General features: G+C 40.6%; 1 protein-coding gene across 1 annotated transcript in view; it reads right to left on the minus strand.

Moving 5' to 3' along the window:
- Positions 1-13042, minus strand: part of kcnq5b (potassium voltage-gated channel, KQT-like subfamily, member 5b) — a 123141-nt gene that overhangs the window by 95954 nt on the left and 14145 nt on the right. The window lies entirely within an intron of this gene.

Here is a 13042-nt window from a genome sequence, read left to right on the forward strand (position 1 = left end):
TGCATCCATTGTTTCAAATTAAAAGCCCTCTAGCTTTTCATAAACAGTCCAGCCATTTACTGGGGATTAACCTAGTCTTTTTTTTCACATGAGGTTCTAATATACTCATTTTTTTATGAGACAATATGTCCGTGAATTCGATTTGTACCAGATATCAACAGACAATATGTCCTCACACAGATAAGGTGCGATTTGCGCTAGGTGTTACAAATAATAAATACAAGGTGTTAATCGCTGCATATATTATCTTTTATATGTGGGTTTCCTATCCTGCGTCTGCTTACATGTCCTTGAGGAAGACACTGTGTCCCTCTCAATCTCAGCCGCACTCTTCAGTAGCTGACCCTGGACTCTGACATTACGTTACACAAAGACAGAACTTCTCGAGCTAGAGTAGATCCAAAATGTGTCACTCAAAGGAAATCACTTAAGCTGCAAATATGATTGATCAGCGTCAGTGAAGATGTGATGAGCTGTCTAATATAGTTGTAAATCAACAGGCAGGTGAAGAGGATGCTTTTTCTTTTAAAGCTCCTCTCACACTTGAGGTTTGTCAGGCTGTGTAAAGCTCTAACAGGCAGTTTAAAACATACATTTGCTAATGTTCATCTTGTTTATTGCCGTTTGATCTCCTCCTGCCGGCCTATACCTCTAATAGCCAAGGGCAGGGAGATAATCAGGGCTAAAGATGAGTATGGTGGGTATGTGTACTCCCAGGTGGAGGTTGTCTATTCATCATATGGATATTTATACTCATAGTCCCCCCCCTGACCCCCGAATGTCCAATTAGTTCAAAGGCCCAGTATGCATTGAGCTCCTGTCAGTCACACAGAGCCTGACCGGGTGACTGGTGACAGCACACACAGAGAATGTTCATGCAGAGTGGAGGGATGTGTATAGGTGGTTGTGTGGAGTGCGGACAGATGGATGGATAGACGGATGTGCATATGGATTAAATTATGTGTGGGCTTAAAGTGTGTGTGTGTGTGTGTGTGTGTGTGTGTGTGTGTGTGTGTGTGTGTGTGTGTGTGTTTGTGTGTGTGTGTGTGTGTGTGTGTGTGAGTGAGTGAGTGAGTGAGTGTGAGAGTGTTTATGCATGTTTTCCTGGTGGGCGTAGGCAGGAGTGGTCACTGTAAGTACTTATGTGTTCACATAGTTGATCCATGAGTGTGTGTGTGTGTGTGTGTGTGTGTGTGTGTTTGTGTTTGTGTTTGTGTTTGTGTGTGTGTATATGTGTGTATGCGTATTAATGCAGTACAGAGTGTGAAACGGCTGATGGGTTCAAATTTTAAGCGTGACAGTGAATGTGTGGGAGAAATGATGAAGGCTGAGTGGCCTGCCAAAACAGGCAGCTGCCTTTCACATTCAGATCACATAAATCACTCTTTTAACATGATCCACTCCTTCATTCTACACTGAGAACATTTTTTTTTACTGCCTTAAACACCCTTTTTTTTGTTTTTTCTAAGATTTGGTACCTTTAAGTGTTTGTCATTAATTAACAGCAACATACAAATGGAGGAAAATTAAACAGCATTTTATTCTTCTAAAGCTAAAAAGTTATTGATCAGAAAGAATGTGACAATGACCAGGATGCACTGTCACACATAGAAGGTTTGCCAATATATGGTCTGTAAAAACTGGCAGACCTTCATCAATCTCTACAACTCTAAAGCTTAATTGCTGGAAGTGCACAGTAATAAGAGGGTGACGTGTTGGTAACATGTTGAGCAACTCAGAGCGTCTCATCTGGATTTCAGCAGCTGGGCGGTGAGAGTAAGAGGACATAGTTTAAAAGGTATTTTGGTGAATGAATCAAACAGAAACTGGACAGCTGAGCTACATCTCGGTGATTAGCAGGTAAACAGTAGACATTACCATTTTTAAAACCATTAAAAAAAAATCTGTTCTTTTGTTTTTCAATCTACTGCAACCTACTTCCAGTATGTGTTCGAAATTCATTTCACTTCAACTTCCAAATCCATAATTACAATACAAGGTGAGCCAACAAACTCCATTCCCAGGACAACTCCTTCTAGGTCCTATTAGACATTCCACCAGTCTAAAATCATCTAAGAAATTAACCATACTTTTCTTTCTGGATCAAGTAAGTAATTCAACCTCATAACAGCTCTCACTATCCTATTCTATGCATCTGTAAATTCTCACCTTCCTTGATACACTTGTAACACCTTAGTTTTTTTATGTTTTTATTTAGCTTTTGTCTGTATTCCTTTACTCTTAAAGTTTTTATGTTGTATGTCTCACCATAGAAGGGCCATCCGATAGGCCTTTATGGGTTTTATTGGCTTCTTCTGCAGATTTCTCTTTTGTTAGTTATTGTTTTATTTTCTTAATCTCAGAAGAATTCTGCATGTATTATTTTTCTCTTGTATTATGGTTTTGTTTGTTAACATTGCAAACTGATCTGTCAGGAATGTGGGCTTGACTGTCTAGCATAGCACTTTGTTGGATGACTTTACATTGTGGCAAAACTTCAACCAGGTTAAACTTTTTCATCAGCTCCCCAAATGCGTCACTACACTGACCTCACTGAAGTTAATGAGGGGCCTCCAATTGTTAATATGTGTCTGAGTACAGGCCCTCTTCTTTCTTTGAGACAGTGTATCTCTACAATCCATGCCATCAAGCCTACTTCCAGCTATTGGAGAGAACTAAATGGTCCATTAACACAGAATGTCACATTATGTGGCATTTACCTCCAGAACAAATAACTGCACACCAGTGAGCACACACGCATCTTGCAGACGTCATGAGACAGAATGAGTTATAATCAATCAAATACAATAGAAGGAGTATAATTATATGTACGTCACATGTTGGTGGACACCTATCGGAAAACGGCACTAATAACCTGACGAAGATTTGACGTCGTTCTCAATAGATTTGGGGTTCAGAGTCAGTGAGCAGCAATTACTCTTTTCATCGGATCAATCGAGCACAGGCATGAAACAGCCTTGTTTTTGGTGTCTTTCATAAGAGCAATGTGGTGTTTTTAAAATGAGCTTGTCTCTGTGTGTCTCAAAGCATTGATGCCGCTGCCACCCTCCCTCTATGATTTAGCACGGGCCTAGATAATGATCATGTGGAGCAGCAGTTGTGAGCCGGACCCAGCTGAATCATAGGATGTACTGCGCGGTGAAAGTGGGAGGCGAGCACTGCAGGTGGGTGAGGTGCTTCTGCTCCTGTGAAACGCCAACGTTTCCATTCATCATCAGTTGGGTTTGCTCATTAACGGGGTGAAGCTGGATATGAGATCTAACCACAAAAGGTAGAGATCAGTGTCATGTACTGTACTGTTTTATATTTGTCACCTCATTTACAGCTCTTCTTTGGCAGGTTTGAGAACAGTTGGGAGCATGGGTTTTTTTCGAAGAAAAACCTTGTGACGTTTGTCGTGGAACAGTAATGCGGCTGCTGTCTGCAGAGCCTGCGGGATCACATACAGTACGAGGGCTGTGTTTTTAACAAGTCCTCTGTCTCCCAGTTTAATTAGAGAGAAGCCAATAAGCACGCAACTTCACACTGTGTTTACAGCACCATAAAGACAACACTTTTTTTCCTCTCTCTGTCACCGATGGCTTCAGTTGTAATGAGTACTGCAACACGTTTGTCCTCACCATTACCAGACTACTTTCTCTCTCTCTTTCTCTCTCTCTCTCTTTTTTTTTTTAAAACCAAACCTCCAAACAGACACCGTAACAATGCATTGTAAAAGTTTACAACAGCAAATTAGTTTACTGTAGAAAACAAACTCGTCTGGAGGTCTTGAATACGTGTAAGAGGAAAAGCGGTGCGTAAAACGGTGCGTTTAACAGCTCTCAGCTGTAGTTTTACAGCTCGAATCCCATGACAGACAAGTCTTCTAGACGCTTGGCCGCAAAGACGCGGCGCTGATGGGCAGATGGCGTAGGGGACGTCTGCGGAGGTGAGATTTTTATTTTATTTTACGGGTTTTCTCAACTGGTTTTTGAGTGGCTTTGCTTTTTATTAAAAAGGACATCAAAAGTCAAAGTCAATCCTTGTAAACGCCTGTAAGAACAGTGGGTGGGCCCTGGTTCAAAAGGCTACATTGAGAGTGTATGACAGAGCATGGAGTGTCATTAAGTTACAGTGGGGAAGGGCATGATATGATGCAATTTTATTCATTAGTGGTCTGATGGATGTTCAGCTGCCTGCGATTAGGAGGGGTAAACAGCAGCTGTTCATTGGAGTGAAAGTTGTTCCGCCGGGGAAGGTCATAACTCTGTCGACACTGGGGAAAAATAGAGGCTGTAGCTCAGGACAGGATACAGCTGATTCATGGGTAAAAAGAGGAGTCGAACTCCTCCGCCCCTGACTGGATTCATTAGCTATTTGATGGTGCAAAGTTTTGATCTCGGTGATGGCGGTGTTGTCCTCCTGCAGTTCTGTGGGTATTTTGAGCGTGATCTCGCAAAGAAAGGTAGAACATTTGCACTAAACAAGCAACAGTATCTTCAGGTTAGCACACAAAGGAAAGGTTGCTGCCAGGAGCTCTGGAGGGGAGTCAGACAGGTTGGTGGTTCAAGCAGACAAAGCATAAAGTCTGACGTTCAGAAGCCTTTCAGGATGAAGTAGCAGCAGATGGTTGATCAGGAAGCTGCTTGGTATGCATTAACTTTCATCCAGGTGCACCGAGAGAGAGAAGACAAAGAGCAAGAGCAGCTTCTTTCATTTCTTCTGCCGAGGCGTTCAATGTATGCATGAGCAGCGCGGTCTGTTCGAAAGTCATTATATTCTCCTATTCATGAGTAGTCAGGCAGGGGCCAAGACGCAGGATTCAGGTGGAAGGAACATATTCATTGAGACAGAGGCGGTATGGTTTACTGTTTGCTAAGGCTGCAAACTGCTAGAACAGATGAAACATTTCCACATTTATTACCTTCTTACCTTCTTTATATCAGTGAAGTAAATTGCAAACATAGGACTGTCACAATAACTTCTTTCATTGGACGATATATTGTCTCAGAAATAATCGCGATAAACGATATTATTGTCATTTGAAGATCATTTTATACCACTGATATAATGATAATATAATAGCATAATAATGCAAGGGGGGAGGGAGGATTGGGGAGTGGGCATTCGCTTCTGTAAAAACAGACTGTCATTATGGGCCGGGACAGAGTTATTTACCTTTAATTCAATATAAACTGCACCGCTCACTTCTTCAGTCTCCATTCAGAACGTGCACAGTGAGGAATGGAGGACACTACATGTTTAGTCAATGTGACATGAATAGCCTCTTAGCTGCTAATGTGAAGTGTGGCAATATTGAGGTCAAAGATGATCAAGGTCATGTCCATGTATCATATGATAAGCCCATATATTAGACATGATGGTGTTGATAATTACGTTATTGTACAATAAGTCGATAACTTAATTATTGTGACAGGCCTATGCAAACATACAGTAAGAGAAACACATTATTATTTGGATTTTTCTCAGCTACTTTGGGATTATCTCAACAATAACTGGACAATCCCTTTAAGTCATCCTCCAATATTATATCATATTTGGAATTATACCCCTTTTCAGACGTAGAATATGTATAAATGTTTGCTGGCTTCATTGTGCTGAACAGCTTTTTGTCAGACACGGGTGGATTAAGTGTGCCTCAAAGCTTCATTCAATTACTGACAGAGCCTAAATATTGCTACCAAATCTGGCATCTGGTGTGTGAGAGCAAGTGTAAATCAGCAGAGAAGAAAAGTATAATGAAGTCAAGGAATCAGCGATTTTTCATTTTACTTTGCAAATAAAGTCTCAGTTAATGACCAGCATAAATGTGACAGATACTCGTTCCTTTTTTAAGTTAAGTCATGACAGTTCAGTTAATATCTTGTGCACACAAAATTATTATCTTTAGTGTCTTTTTAAACCTCTTGCCACACGTCTGTAGGGAAAATCCTTTGTATGGACAGAAATTAAAAGAACCTCTCTATCAGTCAAATCTACATTTACATAATCTAAATTTTAGACAAATTTATCAACATATGATTAAAGTATCTCTGAATTACTGGCTGTTTTCTTGGTAATCATTCTTGTCATTATATTTGTGTTATGCTAATACAGATATTGTTGCTCATCATTCCTGATGGTCACATTTTGCTTTCATCTGGCATTTTATCAGATTCTGTTACAAGGTTCAGAGAAAGACGTGGTGCCAAAATTGGAATATGAATCATTGCAGACATAGTGTGCCAACAGAAAATCAATATCAAGTCTCAGCTTTAACTAAGACTTAATTCTTCTTTTTAGGTATATAAATACCTACACTGTATTCACTAATGAGCAGAAATATCAAATTCACACTGGCTGTGAGCATGAATGGGAGGTTTTTGTGAATGACACATTTCAAAGAATTACTCTTTCAGGACAAAGAAGCAAAAAAAAACAAGTTACGCCAGATTTGGCAAGCGCACTTGCCAAAGTCACAGAGGAACAGAACTGGTCAAAACATCTTAACCCAGTAAGTAAGTTCTCTGTAATCCCACATCAAAACAAGTCCAGGGAAAAACCGACTCAATTAGCAACAAAAACAACAAAAAATAGGTTTCGAGAGAGAGAACTAGGACGATATGGGATTTTAATACATGCCAGCTGGCAGCGAGCTTTTTCTATTTTCCACTATGTGAAAGTTTCGTTTGGCTCAATGGGTGTTTTCAAAAGGGCTAACAGCCATTCGAAAAACCAGAATAGACGTGTGAAGATGTTATGTTTTGGGCTCAGTAAAGACCACTGCCACTGTCATTCCGCATCTGAGAGCATACCTTTCATTCTTTCAGGTTACATAAAGGATATGCTGACCTGCACAAAACACAGTAAACTACTGTTTGAAGCTCAACAAGCTAATTCCTGATAGCAGGACGACTAAAAATTCAAACAACCTTACTTTTGTGTGATGCTAAAATCTGACTTTCAGGTAGTTCTGTGTAGAGGCGTCATAGAGAGGCCCACAGCACTTATCAAAAGGCCTTTTAAATGTCAAGACAGTTAGGACCGTAAATGGAAAACAGCATTTCTAGCTTTCATAAGAGGGACCTTTAAGGAACCTGGAACCCGGAACCCTCAGCACATTAGAGGAGCCCTCCTGCCATCCCAGCTCTTTCATTTCCAATGTTTTACACCAGCATGGTGGAGGAATCATGTTTTCAGTGTTGAGAGCTTTCAAACAGTGCAACTGCTGGGCTGTTTTGAGTTTTAGTGTTTTCAAGTGATGTTTTCAGTTCAGGAAGCATTTCAGTCTTTCAGCTTCAATGTCTGAGTCTGACAGAACAGATAATAACAGCTGTCGTCACGGGCCGCGTACGTATCTATAGCGATTGTGTATTGGGCACTGAGCGCTTCCAAAAACGTGGGTGACACTGCTGCTACTCCCACTACGCCTCCTGAGCAGACATGGTGTTGGCCTCGTTGAAATCTGGCTGCCTCCAGACAGATGTATGAAAAATGTCATCTTACTCACAGGTTACTAACCTACAGCCCACTCTCTGTTATTTAGGCGTTATGATCCAAAAGGTTTTTTTCATATCAAGCAGATAAAAAAGCTGAGAAAAAGAATAATAGTAGAATTGGTTAGGTTGAGACTAGTTAGATTAGGGAATGATCATGGTCATGGTTAACCCTTACATACTGTTCATATTCTACACCCTCGCAGTATGTTCTGGCTCAGACCTGGTCTAAGAATAATAAATGGGTGATTAAACCTTGATTAATGTTTCAGAGAGCAGAGAGAGTGTTTTACATCACTCATTTTTGGAGAAAAAACCCCTACTATCATACAATGTCATCAATATATATTATCTAAAATATGAAAAAATAACATAGCAATAATGATTGAAATGTATTTTATGTAAAGTGAAAATGACAAGAACTTTATGGAACTGTGGGGTTTATTGTATAACCATTAGAGCCATCAGTCTTCACTGCTACATCATAAAAAGAAATCCTTATTAAAACTATTAACTATTCATTTAACTAAAGACATGTCAATATATATGGCTCAAATTGACACAGAACAGACTCAATGGACATAAATGTGATGCACCTATACAAAAGTACCTACTGTATAGTATTTCAGAGTAAAAGAACGACATTGAGGGTGTTTTTACAGCTTTCAAATGTCAAATTTGACCCAAGCGATATGAAAGGGTTAAAAGAAACCATCAATGACTGATTGTCTTGTTCCTCTTAGGTAAATGTAAAAATAGGCCCAGTCTGTGTGTCCCATCCAAATGCCCTCTAATTAAAAAGGTGAACAGATTTGTTTGTCACTTGGCTGTCACAGGTGGTCATGCACCAATCAAACTTGACACACACATCAGGGATGCCACAGCCAATACACTAATAGAACTACTACTACTAATAGAAGAGAAGTATGATCAAACTAGAAAGAACAGAGCAACACATGTAGAACTCTAATAATAACTTAATTTAACAATTTTAAAGTGAGCTTATATGGAAATGGTTTACTCTTCTGTTGTCATACTGGTGGTTTTGGGGCATTTACAATGTATACTACTCCTTAATCACGACAGGAAATTGGTCAGAGTCGAGTGTGTGTTTAACGATTGGTTACGTCTTTAATTTCAATTTTCTGCAAAGGAGGAAAACGGATAAAAGCCTCACAGAGTGCTGCGAGCCACCGAGAGCATATGGGAGCTGCGGAGAAACAAGTATGCAGAACTCATAGTTTGAGGATTAGATCTAAATATAAGTTATGAATAAAATCTCTCATTAAAATATATTTAATTCTCCTATAAAACCAATAACGACGGTTGGGTTTTCCATCTCCCTGCAAACTGCCAAGAGCAATAATTCTACTTCACAATCCTCACCACCACAGCCAGGCTAAAATATAAATTACTTTGACAAATATTTTTCCAAAAACCTCAGTAGCCATATGTAGAATCGAGCTCTGGCGGAGCGGGAGCATGACTTAATCGTTGTGACAAGCCCGTCTGATGGAGATTCCAACAGGGAGCTGAAACCCAGAGGATTTCATCAATGAGCTAACAAAATACATCAAAGTGCAGCCCACTTCTAACTTAGGAGGATCTTTGAAAAAAATAAAAAAATTGGGAAGAACATGACTGGAAAAGAGCTTCATTGAAAGCCTCTCAGCTTTCAATGCTCCTCTACAAAGAACACACTAAAGCAATATATTCCTCTGTCAACACACCTTTCAAAACACTTTCATCTATGATATGTGATCGGGCTACTGTACTCCATACTAATCTTTTCTCTCTGCAGTTGAGCTAGCCTATTAAAAGCCCGGGTGGGTAATATGACCCATGTGGTGCAGTCATTTCAGCCACTCTATTATTCCAACAAGCAGCTGTTGTGTGTTCCTGCTCAGCTTGATTCCCAAAATCCAAACCCCCCCCCCCCCTCATCTCCAACCACTCCCCCCTCCTTTCGACACACGAGCTGGCATGTTGTGGGGTCAAGCTTATTTTGCAAAGACAAACACTTATGAGTTGATTTGTCGAGCCACAGGCAGACATGACTTGGCAAGCGGCGGCGATGGGCAGCAGCTCAGAGTCAATTTAACAGACTGATGTTGGGATAGTAACTGACATTCAAGCTGCTGTCTAGGATTCCTCGTGATTTAGGGGGCTGGATACGAGGTTCTCACGCACAGTTTGTTACACAGTTTCCCATCGGTTACGCTTGATTTTGAGTGGACATGATCTGACCCCGAGTTTCAGAACATTAAGTACAGTTGAGATATTGTACTGTATGTTAAAAAAAGAGACTGATGTTGGAACCCTGTGGCCTCATCCTCCCTTACAGTTTACGATATGCTAATTAAAAATGACACCCCAGCTGGTCAGAAACACACACACACAGAGATTACCACTGCTCTGACTGCTCTCTCTATCCATCTCACACCACACACACACACACACACACACACACACACACACACAATTCAAACCCTTCAAAGCACTGACTGTACACAAATACATTCACACGCACTGGTTTAAGCTATTGGTGCGATCATATCTCCTTGTCTACAGCTCCTGTCAGAGCTTGTAAAGAGGGAAGGAACCGGGCCAGAGTAAACAACGACGCGGTTTAAAAAAGGAGAGGCCGCGCTCCAAGCTTTGATGAAGAGGTGAGAATAACAACAAGTATCGTTTTACTCATGAGGTAACGTGGAAGAATCTGTCTGGGTGATATATGATGCAGATGTGCAAACGATTAGAGACATTTTGCAAAGTTCGGTCGTTACTCAGTCCAATTATCTTTTCTCATATCCCAGTTCGAAGCCAATGCAGTAAATATAAAGCTACGGCCAACAGCTGGTTAGCTTATCTTAACAAAAAAAAGGTAATTAAATCCACCTGTTTTATATATACTCTGGAGTTTTGTATAAGAAGATACTGGGAGCAATTTGAGCCGTGGATGCTGCAGTTATGTAACATGCATCTTAGGCTACTGGGACTTCCCTGAGGTTAAACAAATTAGATATCATCATGGCCAAATCTACAATATGGGCAATCTGGGCAAGTGGGCACAAAGGGGCCCTTGAACAGAAAGGGTCCCTCAATGATGGGATGATTTGTAGGGCTCCACAGAAATACAACACAACGACCGACATATTCTCTTAACGTTGATAATCATGGTCACTGTTGGAAACCTGTATGTCTAAATGGACAGTAAATGGTAAATGGACTGTACATATGCTTTTACACTACATGTAGCCTATTTGAACTCATTGCTTTGGTTTTGCAGCGTTCCAACTGTTCGCCAACTGAAGCCATGCAAATTGTGGTTCCTACAACCTCTGAAATGATTACGGACCAATCTCTGAGCTGAAATGTGGAAAAAAAGCTTAATGTTTAAACGTTGTGCTGTGTGCATAGACAGTATATTTTTTACCAGTGTGATTTTGTGTCTTCACTTATTTGGTGTGATGTGTGTTTGGGCGGCATGAGAGAGACACAGAGCCTCAAAGCAGGTTTCTCACACCAAAAACAATATTACAGTAAATCAAGAGAACAAATTATTAAATTGTGCACCCAAATTAGTTTTCTTTTCTCCTCCCAGGCTCCATGAGATTGTTTGTGGAACTTCTGCAATTTGTACGCATATGTGTGCACATTTGTGTTTTGTGACACACAATTTAAATGGATTTGAAAGAAAGATACTTAGATCGACTATTGCGCCACATCATTAATGTACCTGTTTGTATTTAGAATAATGATCATAATTATTTTAGGAATAATCTCTGTTACATTCTCTTCTGATCCACCTTCAATTTGGGGCAGGATGATTTTGGCCTCTATGAAGCTCTTTTATTTGTTTCATATTATGATGGAAAATAAAATAGCTAGAGCTCTAATATGACCCACTATTGTTATTGGTGTTGTTTGTGCATGTGGTTCATTTTAACAATAGAGTGTGGATCCTCTTACACAAGATGCTGACATTATGTGTACTCATTGGATATCACAGATCAAATATACTGGACATGCAATAGCATTGTAAGAGGCAGAATTGCTGCAGCTGGAAGAGCTGACAACACACTCCTGAAGAAAAAAAAAAAACACTGCACGCACGCACGCACGCACACACACACACACACACACACACACACACACACACACACAGCCATAAGCGAAGATCAAAAAGCGGAGGCGCACGAAGACCTCCTCATGTCAGTGGCATGTGTGTGATCTCTTCCTTCTTTCAGTCCCCAACCCCCCCATCTCTCTTTCTCTCTCTCACACACACACACACACACGTAACTCTCTATCTAGATGACAGAGGACTTTGCCTGAGGTGACCTCGGGCGCAAACTTACCACTAATGTGTTCTGACAAGTCAGCAACAAGGAAGTGCTAACAAAGCATTGCAATGGTTAAAAACCAACACGGCGTCCGGTGTTCATACCTCAGCACTCCAACCACAGACCTATTACGCCCTTCACAATTTTTTCCGGAACACGTTTTCTAATGTTGCGAAGACGAATAAGAGATTGTGACTGTGTGTGACTATAAGCCTTGGAATAATTCTGTGGATTCACTGGTTCAGTCCACAACTATGGGAAAAGATTGAGGTTGACCAGAAAATATGGCTCCTTCTCACAGAATTCAGACTTGACCTCTGACACTTATGACTTGCAGCCATAAAACACTCAGCTAAGAGAAGCTAAACAAGAGCAGAAACTGTGGACATATCACAACATGATGCTGATATCATGAAATTTAAATAAATCATTATACTTTTACAAGCTGCAACCCAGATTTTAGTGTTAAACTAGTAATCATATCTTAAATATACGGGGTAGTAAATATGATAATACAGCTCGAGATCTGGCTGCTCTGATACACTTTGTGATCTTGAGCAGGCAAATACACACACACTATTCTGTTTTGCCTATGAGCTGGCCGTTAGTTTTGGAATTGAGTGCGGTTGCCCTTCACAGAGGTTCCCACACTGAGCTTTTTATGTTCCCAAACAGAGGGGCTGTGTACGGCTCACTGCCACATGGGGTGATGGTTGCCTAGAGCGATCATAATGCATGGGGGAAGAGTTTGTGTGATTTTCATTTCTTTCTTTTTTTTTCCTTTTTTGTTCTCGTGTCTGAACTTAAACGTCAAGACGTGGATTGACAGGGTGAGAGGAAAGGGAGGAGGAAGAAAGACTGCAGCACTGTAGTGTATTTGCAGAAGGGAGAGAGGAGTGTGGTGGTGATTGGGGGGGGCTTTTTTTATGTCATAACGTGTAGTGCAAACAAGCCTCTCTGCCTCTCTGGTTTACACAGATTGCACTCTTATGTGAGTCAACATGAGAATACGGCCAATTGCATCTTGGTACAGCGGAGGATGATGCCAATAGGTTTTGTACAACATCTAAAAGATTTCTAGAAGTGAGCTCCTTTAATGCAACGTCAAGTAGGACCAATGTCACAACACAGACACACACCGGAGAAAATCAACTGTCTCACCTTCCTCTTTTTCACTCATACCATCATGCGTCTGTCTGT

Source organism: Scomber scombrus, chromosome 2 (genome assembly GCF_963691925.1).
Source record: "Scomber scombrus chromosome 2, fScoSco1.1, whole genome shotgun sequence".
NCBI lineage: Eukaryota > Metazoa > Chordata > Actinopteri > Scombriformes > Scombridae > Scomber > Scomber scombrus.